The following is a 13328-nucleotide window of genomic DNA, read 5'->3' on the forward strand; positions in this document are numbered from 1 at the left end:
GGGCCTGTGCTGAATCATGGGTTTATCAATGGTTGGTGTCCCTCCTCACTCTTCCCTGTGGTGTTGCCCACCTGATGATAGTATTAGCCTGAAAATTTTCCTCACTTGGCACATGTGATGCATAGCTCAGATGTTATAACATAACCATATAGGACCACTTTCAATCCTTACTGCTACAGCTTGTATTTTTATTTACCTGCTACAATATGCTTGTTCCTTTTAGGTTTTATGAAGGCTTGTTGGTAAATGTATATGGGATTTATTGTGCTTTTTTTTTTTCTTATTTGGTTTTATATATTGCACAATTTTGCATCTTCCTTAGATATTAGTTTAATGTCGATTCTAATATCACCAAAATTCATCTCTAATCTTGAGATCCACATTTCTGTGATCTTTATCTAGTTTGAATTTTTTTTAAAATGGTTGTGGGAAGTTAAGCCACGTTGCAGTCATCTAAGTTTCTACATCTTTTATATCTTGTCTTTAAAAAAAAAAGATGATTATTCGTCGACCTCTATAGAAGACCAATGAATTTTTCATTTTGTAGCATAATGAGCATAGAATCAAGTGCTTTTTATGTGTAGAAGAAATTTTGCTACGATTTGCTACCAAGGCTTTCTCTATACAACTTATGCTCTTTGCTATGTAGCTCCTTCTCCGAGAATGGCCAAATGTACTTTTGCTCTTGGCAGGTCTAATTGTCATTAAGACACTTATAATAACTGTGATAGGTCCCTATGTTGGATTAACATTTCAAGAAAGTGCATGAATTGGACTACTTCTATCACAAGGAGGTGAGTTTGGTTTTGTAGTATTTTTACTAGTAAACAAATCAGTCACTATATGTCTCCATGACAGTGTACCTAATTATTGATCATTTCCAAATATGTTGTATCACGATTCTCTTTTGTGAGCAGGCTTGGAGTACTGCCACTTAAGCTGAACAAGCTGCTTATAATCATTGTTGTGTTGTCAATGGTATTGACCCCATTCCTCAATGAAGTTGGAAGGAAAGCTCCTGAGATCATTGATGAGAAGTTTGAGGGGAAGGACGTATGTATCTAAACTCCATAGTTATGTCTATTTTTGCAAATTTAGTTGGTATTGTTATACCTATATTAGTTGGTATTTTGAATAGCTGAATATTTATTTTGTCTTTGGCTGTTGCAAATTTTACTTGGTCAGAAATGAGATGATCAGTGTATGCTCCCGAGTATTGTCTTTCTTTTTTATGTCAACTCGTTGTTGTCTTTCTCTATAATTCAGTTCTTCAATTTTGGGGCATAGCTTTTTCATATGACTACGTTGTTTGTATGATGAAATTTATTTTCAGCCATGTGTAGTAAGCTTTTAGAACAAAGCGAAGCTGAGAATAGGGTGTTAGTTGATGGCAAATTGATAACTAGTAGAGGCACATCCATGGAGTTTTCGCTTGTGATTGTTGAGAAGCTATTTGCCTGCGAGAAGGCATTGGATCTTGCTGTCAATGAAAACTTTAAATAGACATAACAATTATGTTGGTATTGTACAATTTTGTGAATGGATTAAAATGGATGATTATATTTGATTGATTGAATGAATGAATGATTGTGTTTGATTGAATGAATGAATGATTTAGCCGTGAAGTTTGATTAAAATAAATGATTGTATTTGAATGAATGAATGAATGATCTATCAGGGCATGTACTACAATGGTAAGAGATGCCATTATTATATTTTATTTAAATAAAAAATAGGCATTAGCTACGGCTATTAACCATAGCCCTTTATGTGGAAACCGTAGCTGTTTCTAATTTTAGCCTATTGCTACGATTCTTGTTATGCTTTTAACTACAGATATAATCCGTAGCTATATATACTTTAAGCTACGGAAAGTATTACTACAGATTTAATCTGTACCTATTGTTTCTATGGCTATGGATTAAAATCGTAGCCATAGTTGTAAGACCTACGGTTACCTCACCAATGGCTACAGTTGTGCTATGGACTTTAACCATAGCTATAGGCCTTTAGCTACGGCTTTTATCTATAGCCTTTGCCCATTTTTCTGGTTGTGTTTGCAAACAAGTGCCTTCTATATGACACTATCTTAAAGATTTTCACTCTTCTGTTTCGTGCAAACCAAGTTTCACACTTTTTTTTCGACAAAATTTACAAGACATTATGGGGACCACAATGGTTTTGACATTTAATTTTTATCGAGATGAGGACTTCTAGTGCAATTTTTAAACTTAAGTAGGTTTAGGGCTTGGATTTAACAATCATATACCAACATCAAGTCCATGTTGTAAGAGACCAAACAACACTACGTGAAAAATGAAAAAAAAGGACGGATTTTGAGACGGTTCTGGACCGTCTCTAAAATTCTTTGGTTTAAAGACGGTTTAGAGACGGTCGTAAACCGTCTCTAAAATTTTAGACGGCTATTGACCGTCCCTAATATTGTCTTAAAATATTAAACATCCACAAAACATTTAAGACGGTCGAAGACCATCTTATATGCGGTCATTAGAGACGGTCATTGGCTGTCTGCATTAAAGACGGTCATTGACCGTCTTTTACTTGAACTGTGAGACGGTTAATGACTGTCTCTATTAGAGACGGTCCTTAGCCGTCTTATAACTTTGTCAAAGACCGTCTCTATTAGAGACCGTCACAGACCGTCTCTATTAGAGACCGTCCTCAACCATCTTATATCCCTGTCAAAGCTGAGACTGTCAAAGACCGTCTCTTTTAAAGACTGTCACAAACCATCTCCAATAAAGACTGCCAAGGACCATCTCTATCAATGCTCCTTAAAAAATTTATGAATTAAAAAAAAAAAATTAGTTGAGAAGCTTAGAAAATTAATTAACAATGTTTAAGAAAAATTTAAATTTATGAAAAAAAAACTATTGATAATTTTGAAAAAAAAAAAAAGATTTCGATAAAAAAATGATATTTTGAACAAGAAAATTTAAAAAATAAAACAAAATTGTGAAAAAATTAACAAATTGTTAAAAAATATATTTTTTAAAAAAGAAGACTAGATTTGTATTTTGACAAGAAAAATTGAAAAGTTATATAACAAAAGTGAGATTAAAAAAATGATATTTTGAAAAAGAAAATTTAAAAAATTAAACAAAATTGTGAAAAAATTGACAAATTGTAAAAAAAATATACATTTAAAAAAAAAGAAAACTAGATTTTGTATTTCGACAAGAAAAATTGGAAAGTTAGATAACAAAAGTAAGATTTCGATAAAAAATGATATTTTAAAAAAGAAAATTTAAAAAATTAAACAAAATTGTGAAAATTTTTGACAAATTAAAAAACATATATATATATATATATATATATATATATATATATATATATATATATATATATATATATATATATATAAAGAAAACTAGATTTTGCATTTTGACAAGAAAAATTGAGAAGTTATATAACAAAAGTGAGATTAAAAAAATGATATTTTGAAAAAGAAAATTTAAGAAATTAAACAAAATTGTGAAAAAATTGACAAATTGTAAAAAAAAAATATATTTTAAAAAAACAAACTAGATTTTTTATTTTGAAAAAAAAAATTGAAAAGTTATATAACAAAAGTGAGATTTTGATGATGTGTTGTACATCCTTGCCGCCCCTATGTTTCTCCAACCCATTTTTGGGCCGGGTATAAAAAATTGTGCAGATTTAAATCTTAAGTGGGCCACGCAACTGGAAAGAATGAAAATATAGTACCTCGCCATTAAAATTTATAAAGAGCCCATCGTAAGGTTTTAGTAATGTTTATTTGCAATCTAACTTATTGATCATAATGTAAAGAAGATCTAGATGAAGGTAAACTACAAAGATCAAATTGATCCAAAACTTTTGTGGCCTTCAAAAGGTTTTTAATAGTCATTCATCATTGTTTTGATTGGTATGACCCACCTGAGATTATTTTCTTATGATTTGAAATCACATCCTAAAATATGATGGAAAAATATATTGTCGGTGTCAACATACATAAAATATATTAAGGTGGGCCCTACACGGTTAGAGTAACACCCATGAAGGAGTTACCTAAATAGTGAAATGGCACTATAAGGTCACCTCATGGGAATTTCCCATGAGGTTAATCTGTGTGTGCCCCACATATAAAAGCATTTGGTAGGGCCCACATGAGTATTGGATGTGTATGAAACTTGGTTTGACTCCTCATCCAAGTGGGACACACATAATGAATGGGCTGGATCTATAAACCACATCTAGGTGGGCCCAATAAATAATTATGAAATGTTTTAATGGGAGGGTAACCCTCTCAAATATAGTATGTGGTGTGACCCACCCAAGTCATGTATTAGTTTATTTTTAAGCTCGTGGCCCACCATGGAATGGTGCATCTGACTGATGGGGCAGATCCAAAGTTCAAGTGGACCCACCATAGAAAAGAGTGGGATAGTGACACCCACTATTGAAACCTTCTTAGGGCCCACCACGATGTTTATTTAAGATCCAACCTGTTTATAAGTTAATATAGACATGGATGCGGTTGAAAATTGGTCTGACTCGTCATCCAAGTGGGACACATATAATGAGTGGGTTGGATATGTGAATCACATTTAGGCAAGCCTAATATATGATTATGAATGTTCTAAGGAAACCCCTCCATTATATTATGTGGTATGACCCACATTTGGGCTAATGTTTGTGTTTTCCCTTCATTCATATTTTTTTGACATTATGAACATGTTGGATGACAAATAAATATTAATGTGGGCCCAAGGTATCAACGGTGGAAATCATTATTTGACACTGTTTTGTGTGGCATGGTCCACTTGGGTTTTGGATTTACCAAAATTTTGAGATTAACCCACACCGTTCATCCATTTTTCAAAATCATTTTATAGAATTTTCCAAAAAATGAATCATATTCAAAGATTAAATGGACCATACCACAAATAAGGGGAACAATTTGGCTCCTCCCCCTACACCATCTAATATTAGCTTGTGGTTGGTGCTGTGTGGGCCTAACTATGATGTATATGTTTAATCCATGCCGTCCATCTATTTTTAAAGATCATCTTATGGCATGAGACCAAAAATGAGGCATATCCCAATTTGAAATGGACCACATTACAAGAAATAGTGTTGAATGACCGTCAACCATTTAAAACATTTTGGGGGCCATAAAAGTTTTGAATTAAGATGATTTTTGTTTTTCCCCTTCATCTAAGCCTGAATGACCTAATAAACAGATTGGATGCCAAATAAAGAGTACAGTAGGCCTTACATAGGATTTTAATGATGGATATCCAATCACTATTGTTTTCATGTGGTGTGGTCCACCTGATATTTATATACCTCTCAATTTTTGGCCCCACCATGATGTATGTTTTATATCCACACCTTCTATCCATTTGGAGAGATCATTTTTGGGCAATATCCAAGGATAAATCCAAAGCTCCAGTGGACCCCAGCACAGAAAACAGTGGGGATAGTGACACCCACCATGAAAAACTGTTTAAGGAGCACATAAGTTTTCGATCAAGTTGATATTTGTGTTTTATCTTATTTCATGTTTTTTTAAACTTTTGAACAGGTTGGATTTCAAATAAAAATTATGGTGGGCCTTAGGATAGTTTCCATGGTGGGAATGTTTTCTATGGTGAGGTCCACTATATTAAATTAGACTTATTAATCATGAAATATCATGATATTTCATGATATTTGGCTGCCCAACTGTTTTCCCGTGGTGTGGACCACCTAAGATTTATATCAAGCTCATTTTCACGGATCAACCCTAAAATGACGTTGAGAAATGGATGGACGGCGGGGATAAAACATATACATCATGGTGGGGCCCATAGAGCCTACCAGATCAAAATCTCAACGGGATGTTTTTTATTGTACAGTGACATTGTGCGAGTTTTGTAGTTCAGGTAAAATAGTGGTGACTCATTCATAACAATAGTGGTAATGAGATGGTGTTATCCAGGCCATCTAAATAATGGGTCTAATTGTAAATGGCTAATATTTATACTTTTTCCTATATAAGACTATCATAATCATCTGGTAAATGGTCCCTTATATGTATGGTTGTTAACATAGTTTATGTTATAAATGATGGAAAACTCACAATTGTCGGATTTGAAAGTAACGTTTCATTTTAGAAGAGGATTTCCATATCCATCTTTCGTGCGGAGGACGCCTTGTCTTCATTCAAACAAAAGCCGCTGGAGTTCCTCTTACAACATTCATTTACACTGCCAGGAATTTGCGATCGAGAGATTTTTCAGGTACCTCGTTTCAAATTCGTCCTCTTTTTTTGTCTATGATTTATCATAATAGAAGAAAATCTCTACGTTTTGGTGTAAATTTCCCAGAGATCAACGATTTTTAGGGTTTCATATACGCCATTTGATTTTTCCACGGTTTAGCATTTTCTTTCTTCCAATTTTTTTGGTTATCTCGAGTTCTTTTTTCATTTGAAGGTCTCAAGGCCTCAAGGCCGTCAATGTCGACCAGCTCCTCACCGATCAACCCCACGTTTCCGCCCTTGTCCGTGAATCCCTCAACCGCGGTGTGTTTGAGGGGACAAAATGAGGGGACAAAGTGGATTTATCACAAACATCACAGTGTGCCCACCTATCTTCTGTGGTGTGTTTTCTGATGCAGGACTCTGTCACAGGCCTGCCTTCAGAAGCGGGTGGGCCCACTGTAATGTTTGTGAAATAAGTACAGGATATGGAGGCATGAAAAATGTGGTGTGGTCAGTTGTAAAGGAACAACATGTTTGGGCATGGAAGTATCATGGGTAGTTCCCATATGGTGAAATCTTTCTTGGTAGAATAAGGCGCGAGTTTGGATACGGTTCCTAGTCAATGGCCGAGGTTCCGTGAATGTGGGGCCCATGTTTTCTAACATAAAAGGTCCCGTCGGTGGGCCCCACCATAGCTGGCAAATGAAAAAAAACCATTGATCTGATAGTTCCACTATCATTTCTGAAAAGATCATTCGTAAGATTCTCAAAAGAATCTGTCAAGCTTCTAGTTAGACGTTGTATCAGATTAGTTTCGGCCAATGGTTTAGAATCTAGAATGCTTTGTTATCTATCTTTGTACATGGACTCGTCAAACAACAGCTCTTTAGATGTTTGGTATTTGGTTATTTTGTAATTTCTATTGCTGAATTATTTTAATTGCGCGTTTGTTGAGTTGGTTGCTTTTTTTAATGTTCCGTGGCATTTTATTCCTTTTCTTTGGGGGTTGGAAACACATGCCATTGGTTGTTTGTATGTGGGCCCCAGTTGTTGGGCCCACTACCTATTTGATTCTATGCCTTGGAAGAATTCATATATATGTATACTTACAAGGAAGGAGGTAGTAACCGGGCAGGCTCTTTTGCAATTCTATTTTCTTTGTTTGGAGTCTTGGAGTTGAGAAAAAGCTGTTTTGGGTTTTGAAAAGTATAAATTAAAGTCAGTGTGTATTTTAATTTATTTTTTATTATTTTATTTTTTTTTGGAGCATGGATTAAAGTCTACTGGATTTTTTTATTTTCATTTTCTGACACTGAGCGAGCGTTTGGGCAGCCTCTCTTTCAAGGTATGACTTCTAAAATTGAATTCCTAGTTGCTCCAATTGTATTTTTTTTTCTTTGAATGAATTGGTGTTTGAATTCTGTTATCTTCATTCTTGGGTGGTGTTTGGTTTTGTTCTTGTTCGTGATTGGGTATTGTATTGAAGGATGTTTGTTATGAATTTTGGTTTTGGCAATTCTTGCTGATCATAACTTGATGACGATGACGATGACGATGATGGATCCTACAGTGAATTGATTTTCCTATGGGAAACTGAGTTTTCTCTGCTGCATGATAAGGTGGTACATACTGCAAGCGGAACCCTTGTGCCTTGTAGAATCCTTTTCACATAAAGGTGGTTATTACAAATGGACGTCCCCCTCAAGGGTGAGGATAATAGTACCTATCTGTCCAGAAATGGAAGGAAGACGCCTTTTCATATTTTTCTCAACGATGCAAGGTACCTTTTTGTTATGTTGCTTATAGAGGAAATTTCTCATCCAAGAAATGCATTGCGGTGATTTCATCGCTGGTGGGGATTTGAGGAATCACAATATGTAGAGACTTCAAAGAAATGACAGTAATTCGTTCCAACGCCATATCTGTATTTGAGGCTTTTTTTTGGTTAGCTTGTTAGTACACACACTCCAGGAAAGTTAAGTGGGGCCACACTATGTTTGTTATAAATTCACCCCATCCATCCTTTTCCTATCTCATTTTAAAACATGATAGTAAAAATGAGGTGGATCCAAAAGTCAAGTGTGCCTCATGAGAGGAAACAATAGGAATTTAAGGAACAATAGGAACTTTGAGGTTGAATCATTTTATGAGTTTTGCAATACGGAGTAATATGAGAAAAGCTGAAATTGTGACTCATATCAATGAGGAATGATATGTTACTTTGGCTGTGTATGGAGGATCATACTAAAAAATGCATCCACCGTACACATGGCTGAGGTATGCCAACTGCAATCATTCAACATGGCTGAGGTATGCCAACCCAATCATCCAAAAATAGACCCCTATAGTGGGAATGAGCCATCCATAAACCATGTGCAGTTGAGTGGGAATGAAAGGGACTAATTAAGTCCTGCAATAATGTGAAGGCTCATGTAATTTAAACTTTGCATTCTATTCTTGGCTGTCACTATCATATTTTCTTGCAGCCTTTGGGGTTATTCTAAATATGATCATGGGGGCATCTTTTTTAATTTTCTCTACTGTAGGAATATCTTTTTCTCTAGGTATGTCCATACATCTCTCCTTCATGTCCTGTGAGTATGCATCATCATCATCTTTTTAAATTCTGCAACATGAACTATTAGTACTCAGTGTGAATTGTCTCTAGCTTTTAAGAACATTGAAAAGTAGATTTCATTAGAAGCAGGTAAGGCGTATATCCGATTCCTATATCATGCTATTGTGGATGAGAAAACTCATTTTTGTTCACCAAATAATGTAATTACTGGGATTCTGTTCTTCTTATAGTCATTGTTTTGTGGAGTTATCTTTATTTATGAGTCTAGAAGATAGCCATTTGATCTCCACATCAGAGATGAAGCTTTGCCATGTCTCTAAATACAATGCCCATCTTTATATTTTCTTTTTGATTGATATTAAAGGCCTGGATGTGTTGAACTTTTGGAAATCTTAAAATAAATGTATTGACTTCTTCTATCTGACCCTCCCAACAACTTTCAAGCTGAGGCATGAATATCATTCATGGCTAACCAGCCTAGGGTTTTGGCATCCTTTCCAAACATCCTGCTGGATTCTGTTAGTCTATTTTCTAGCTCTTTCTTCTTCTTTTTCCTATATATATATATATATATATATATATATATATATATATATATTGGTCAAGGCCTATGCCTTGACTGTCGTTGACAAACGTACTTTTTTCCCCTTTTATTTTCATTTTCTAATCTTTCTGTTTCTTTTCAACAGTGAATGAATGATTACCGGCTAATAGTGTTTGGTTAATCAGATTAATTAGTAATCTATAAAAAGAAAAAGACAGACAATCAACAAGTATTGAACAATTCTTATTCTTACCCTTCTATGAAAAATAAATGAATGGTGTGGATATGGGCACTTTCAATGCACTTTCGATGGCAAGGGTGGCTGATCCTGATGGTAAATTCTTCAACTATGCTTTTATGAGATGGTGATGTACATGTACATTACCGAAAATTTGGGCACAATAATTTTCTTTTGCAGCTGTTGGAGTGGGTTTGCCCACGTGATTCTAAAATTTCTTATGAACAGGGCTGGCCTGACAAGCTTAGCCTGACCAATTAAAATCCAGTTGAAACCAACCATGAGTGTGTCCTATTGATAGCCCTACCACTAAGAAGAGATTTTACAAGCACTAAGCACCCCCATCAAACTTAGACTGGGCCTGTCCCGTTCATTTGGTGGACTTAAACATAGGCCTGTGTTTGACCTGCAAGCTTAAAGCAGACCAAGTTTGGACTGTCAGGCCAGGCCTGTACAGGACTTGTCTCCATGGGAACTATGCCAAAATGTATGAATTTAGCCTTTTGTTTTTTTTTTTTTTTCCCTTGGTGACTTTTATTTTCTCAGTTCTCATTTATTGGATATGTTCATTAGAATCCTTTGCTTACTAATTGTATATAAACTCACTCCCCTAAGCACTAGAGTTCCATGTAATGCACAACATATTTCCATTTCATGCATTGTCATCTCTTACATGTATTTGATGATGACCCTTTTTTACCTATGAGTTCATTGTTTGTAAGATTGAAATACCTTGTTTAATGTTGTATTGTCTCAATCTATTGACATTCGCCATTGAGTCCTTAAGTTGATAAATGCATACGCATCATATTAGCTTGGCTATTTTATTTTTTTCCTTTTTAGTGACTGAAATTATTAACAAGTGTCTTCTCATTCTTCTTCTTCTTCTTCTTTCTTGCAGAATTTTCGCAATAGGGAGCCTACTGAGACTACTAGGTGGATAAGATTGCTTGTGTTTGGATGAATGTAGTTTATGTTGGATTTACGTAGTTTGGGTTGTTTAGATGAATGTGAATGTGAATGTGAATGTGAATATGATGAAATATATTATATAACAGGCGTATATCGGGAAGAATACGATAAAATATATATATTGACCCTTTTATAAAGGACGGTCTATGGCCGTCCTTTGAAGACTTATAGGAGATGGTCCATGACAGTCCTTTTTAAGGACGGCCCATGGCCGTCCTTTGAAGGCTTATCAGAGACGGTCGACAACGGTCTTTTTTAAGGACAGTCTATGGCCGTCCTTTTAAAGGACGGTCGATGGCCATCCTTTAAAGGCTCATAAGAGACGGTCCAAGACCGTCCTTTTTAAAGACGGTTCACGACCGTCCTTTTTTAGGACGGTCTATGACCGTCTTTTTTTCGTCAAAAAAAATGACGGTTTTCGACCGTCCTTTAAGTAATACGACACGTCATAATTTGACGGCCCTTGCGATGGTCCATGACCGTCCTTTTTGGTCATTTGAGACGGTTTTAGACCGTCCTTTTTTTGCAATTTTGGCGTAGTGCAACACCTAACAGAGCTACTAAGTATGATATTACACTACCAAACAGAGATTGTATGTCTGTATGGATAAATGTATACTACAATACCAAACCGAGCTACCAAGCATGATATGTTACTTTCAAAAAAGAAAAATAAGTAACCTAAATCCCCAAATCCCTAAATCGGTATTGAGATTGAGAAAGATTGAGAGAGAGAGAGAGATACCTCATGGTCCCCAAATCCCTACCCCTCACAGCGTGGGTAAGGCGTTCGGCAGTGGTCCGCCCGAGAGAGGAAGAGAGATACAGAGAGACAGAGGAGGGAGAGGATGCGAGAGAGAGCTTGTGGTAGGTGGAGAGATCAAAGAGAGGAAGAGAGAGACAGCGAGAGAGAGAAGGTGCGAGAGAGAGAGAGAGAGGCTACGAGTGGGTTTCTCGCTGGCTGGGATATCTCCATACGGGATTTTTATGTATTGACGGACGAGAATGCTCCTCAGTCCATCTATTTTCTGTGGGCCCCACTATGATGTATTTGTTATATCCACACCGTCCATCCATGTTGAGATATCATTTTAAGTCATGAGCCGGAGAATGAGGCAGATATAAATATGTAGTGGACCCCACTAAAGAAAACAGAGGGGAGAGTGATTCCCACCGTTGAACCTATCTTAAGGCCCATCGTAATGTTTATTTGAAATCTAACCTGTTTAAAAGTTAAAAAATACATGAAACAAGGGAAAACACAAATATCATCTTCATATAAAACTTTTGTGGCCTTTAAAAGTTTTTAATGGTGGGCGTCACTATCCCACAGTTTTCTATGCTGGGGTCCATTGGAGCTTTGGATTTAAATCATTCTTTGGATATTGCCCTAAAATGATCTCTCCAAGTGGATGGAAAGTGTGGATATAACACATACATCATGGTGGAATTAGAGGTATATAAATCTCAGGTGGACCACACCATATGAAAACAAGAGTGCTTGGTTATCCATCATGAAAATCGTCGTAAGGCCAATTGTACTATTTATTTGACATCCAGTCTGTTTATTAGGTCATACAGGCCTAGATGAAGGGGAAAAACAAAAATCATCTCGATCCAAAACTTTTATGGCCCCCAAAATGTTTTAAATGGTTGACGCTCATTCAACACTGTTTCCTATAATGTGGTCCATTTCATATTGGGATACGCCTCATTTTTTTGTCACATGCCATAAGATGATCTTTGAAATAGATTGACGGCATGGATTAAACACATACATCATGGCGGGGCCCGCAGAACACCAACCACCAGTCATTAGATGGTGTCAGGGGGAGTAGCCAATCTGTTCCCCTTATTTGTGGTGTGGTCCATTTAATCTTTGGATATGATTCATCTTTTGGAAAATTCTCTAAAATGATCTCAAAAATGGATGTACGGTGTGGGTTGATCCCGAATTTTTGGTAAATCCGAAAGTCAAGTGGACCATGCCACTTGAAATAGTGTGGAATAATGATTTCAATTGTTGATACCTTCCATGGGTCCATAGTAATTTTATTTGACATCCAACATGTTCATAATATCAAAAAGATATGAATGAAGAGAAAACATAAACACATCAGCTTGATCTAAAACTTCTATGGCCTCTAAGAATTTTTCAATGGTAGATGTTCAATCACACTATTTCCTGTGGTGTGGTCCACTTGGGCTTTTGATATGCTTTCTATTTCTTCTTTATACCTCAAATTATCTATTAACATAGATTAATGGAGTGGATAAAATAAATAAAAAATGGTGGACCCCACAGAGTTTACTCTAAGAAGGGCAATGAGTAACTCACCTAAGGGCCTGTTTGATTTTTCATTGTGAGTGTAAATACTAGGTGAATGGGTAATTATGACCCTTTCATCTGTTTGGAAATTTTTGGAAATTCCTGCCTTGGAAACCGTTCAAAAGTGCTAGTTGAAATTTTTAGACCTCACTGTGACATATATGACATATCTGTTCTGTCCATCCATTTTATCACAACATTTTGAGACATGAGCTGAAAAATTATGTAGATCCAACACTCAAGTGGCCAACACCAAAAGAAACAATGGCCCTAAGAAGCTTTTAACGACAAGTATTTGATTCACTTTTTAATCTGTGCCGTGGTCCACTAGAGCTTTGGATATGCCTCATTTTTTGGCTCATGCCATAAATTCATCTGACATAATGAATAAACGGTGTGGATAACCGACATGCATCACGGTGCGGCCCACAACCA

At 35.9% G+C, this 13328-nt stretch overlaps 1 long non-coding RNA gene across 1 annotated transcript; it reads left to right on the top strand.

Moving 5' to 3' along the window:
• The first annotated feature begins 6128 nt into the window (after positions 1 to 6128).
• LOC131220615 (uncharacterized) lies at positions 6129 to 8146 on the top strand. The gene is made up of 2 exons (XR_009158727.1): positions 6129 to 6269; positions 6473 to 8146. It is a non-coding gene; the product is annotated as an uncharacterized LOC131220615 (long non-coding RNA).
• The last annotated feature ends 5182 nt before the right edge of the window (positions 8147 to 13328 follow it).

The sequence above is a fragment of the Magnolia sinica genome, chromosome 12 (assembly GCF_029962835.1).
Source record: "Magnolia sinica isolate HGM2019 chromosome 12, MsV1, whole genome shotgun sequence".
Lineage (NCBI taxonomy): Eukaryota > Viridiplantae > Streptophyta > Magnoliopsida > Magnoliales > Magnoliaceae > Magnolia > Magnolia sinica.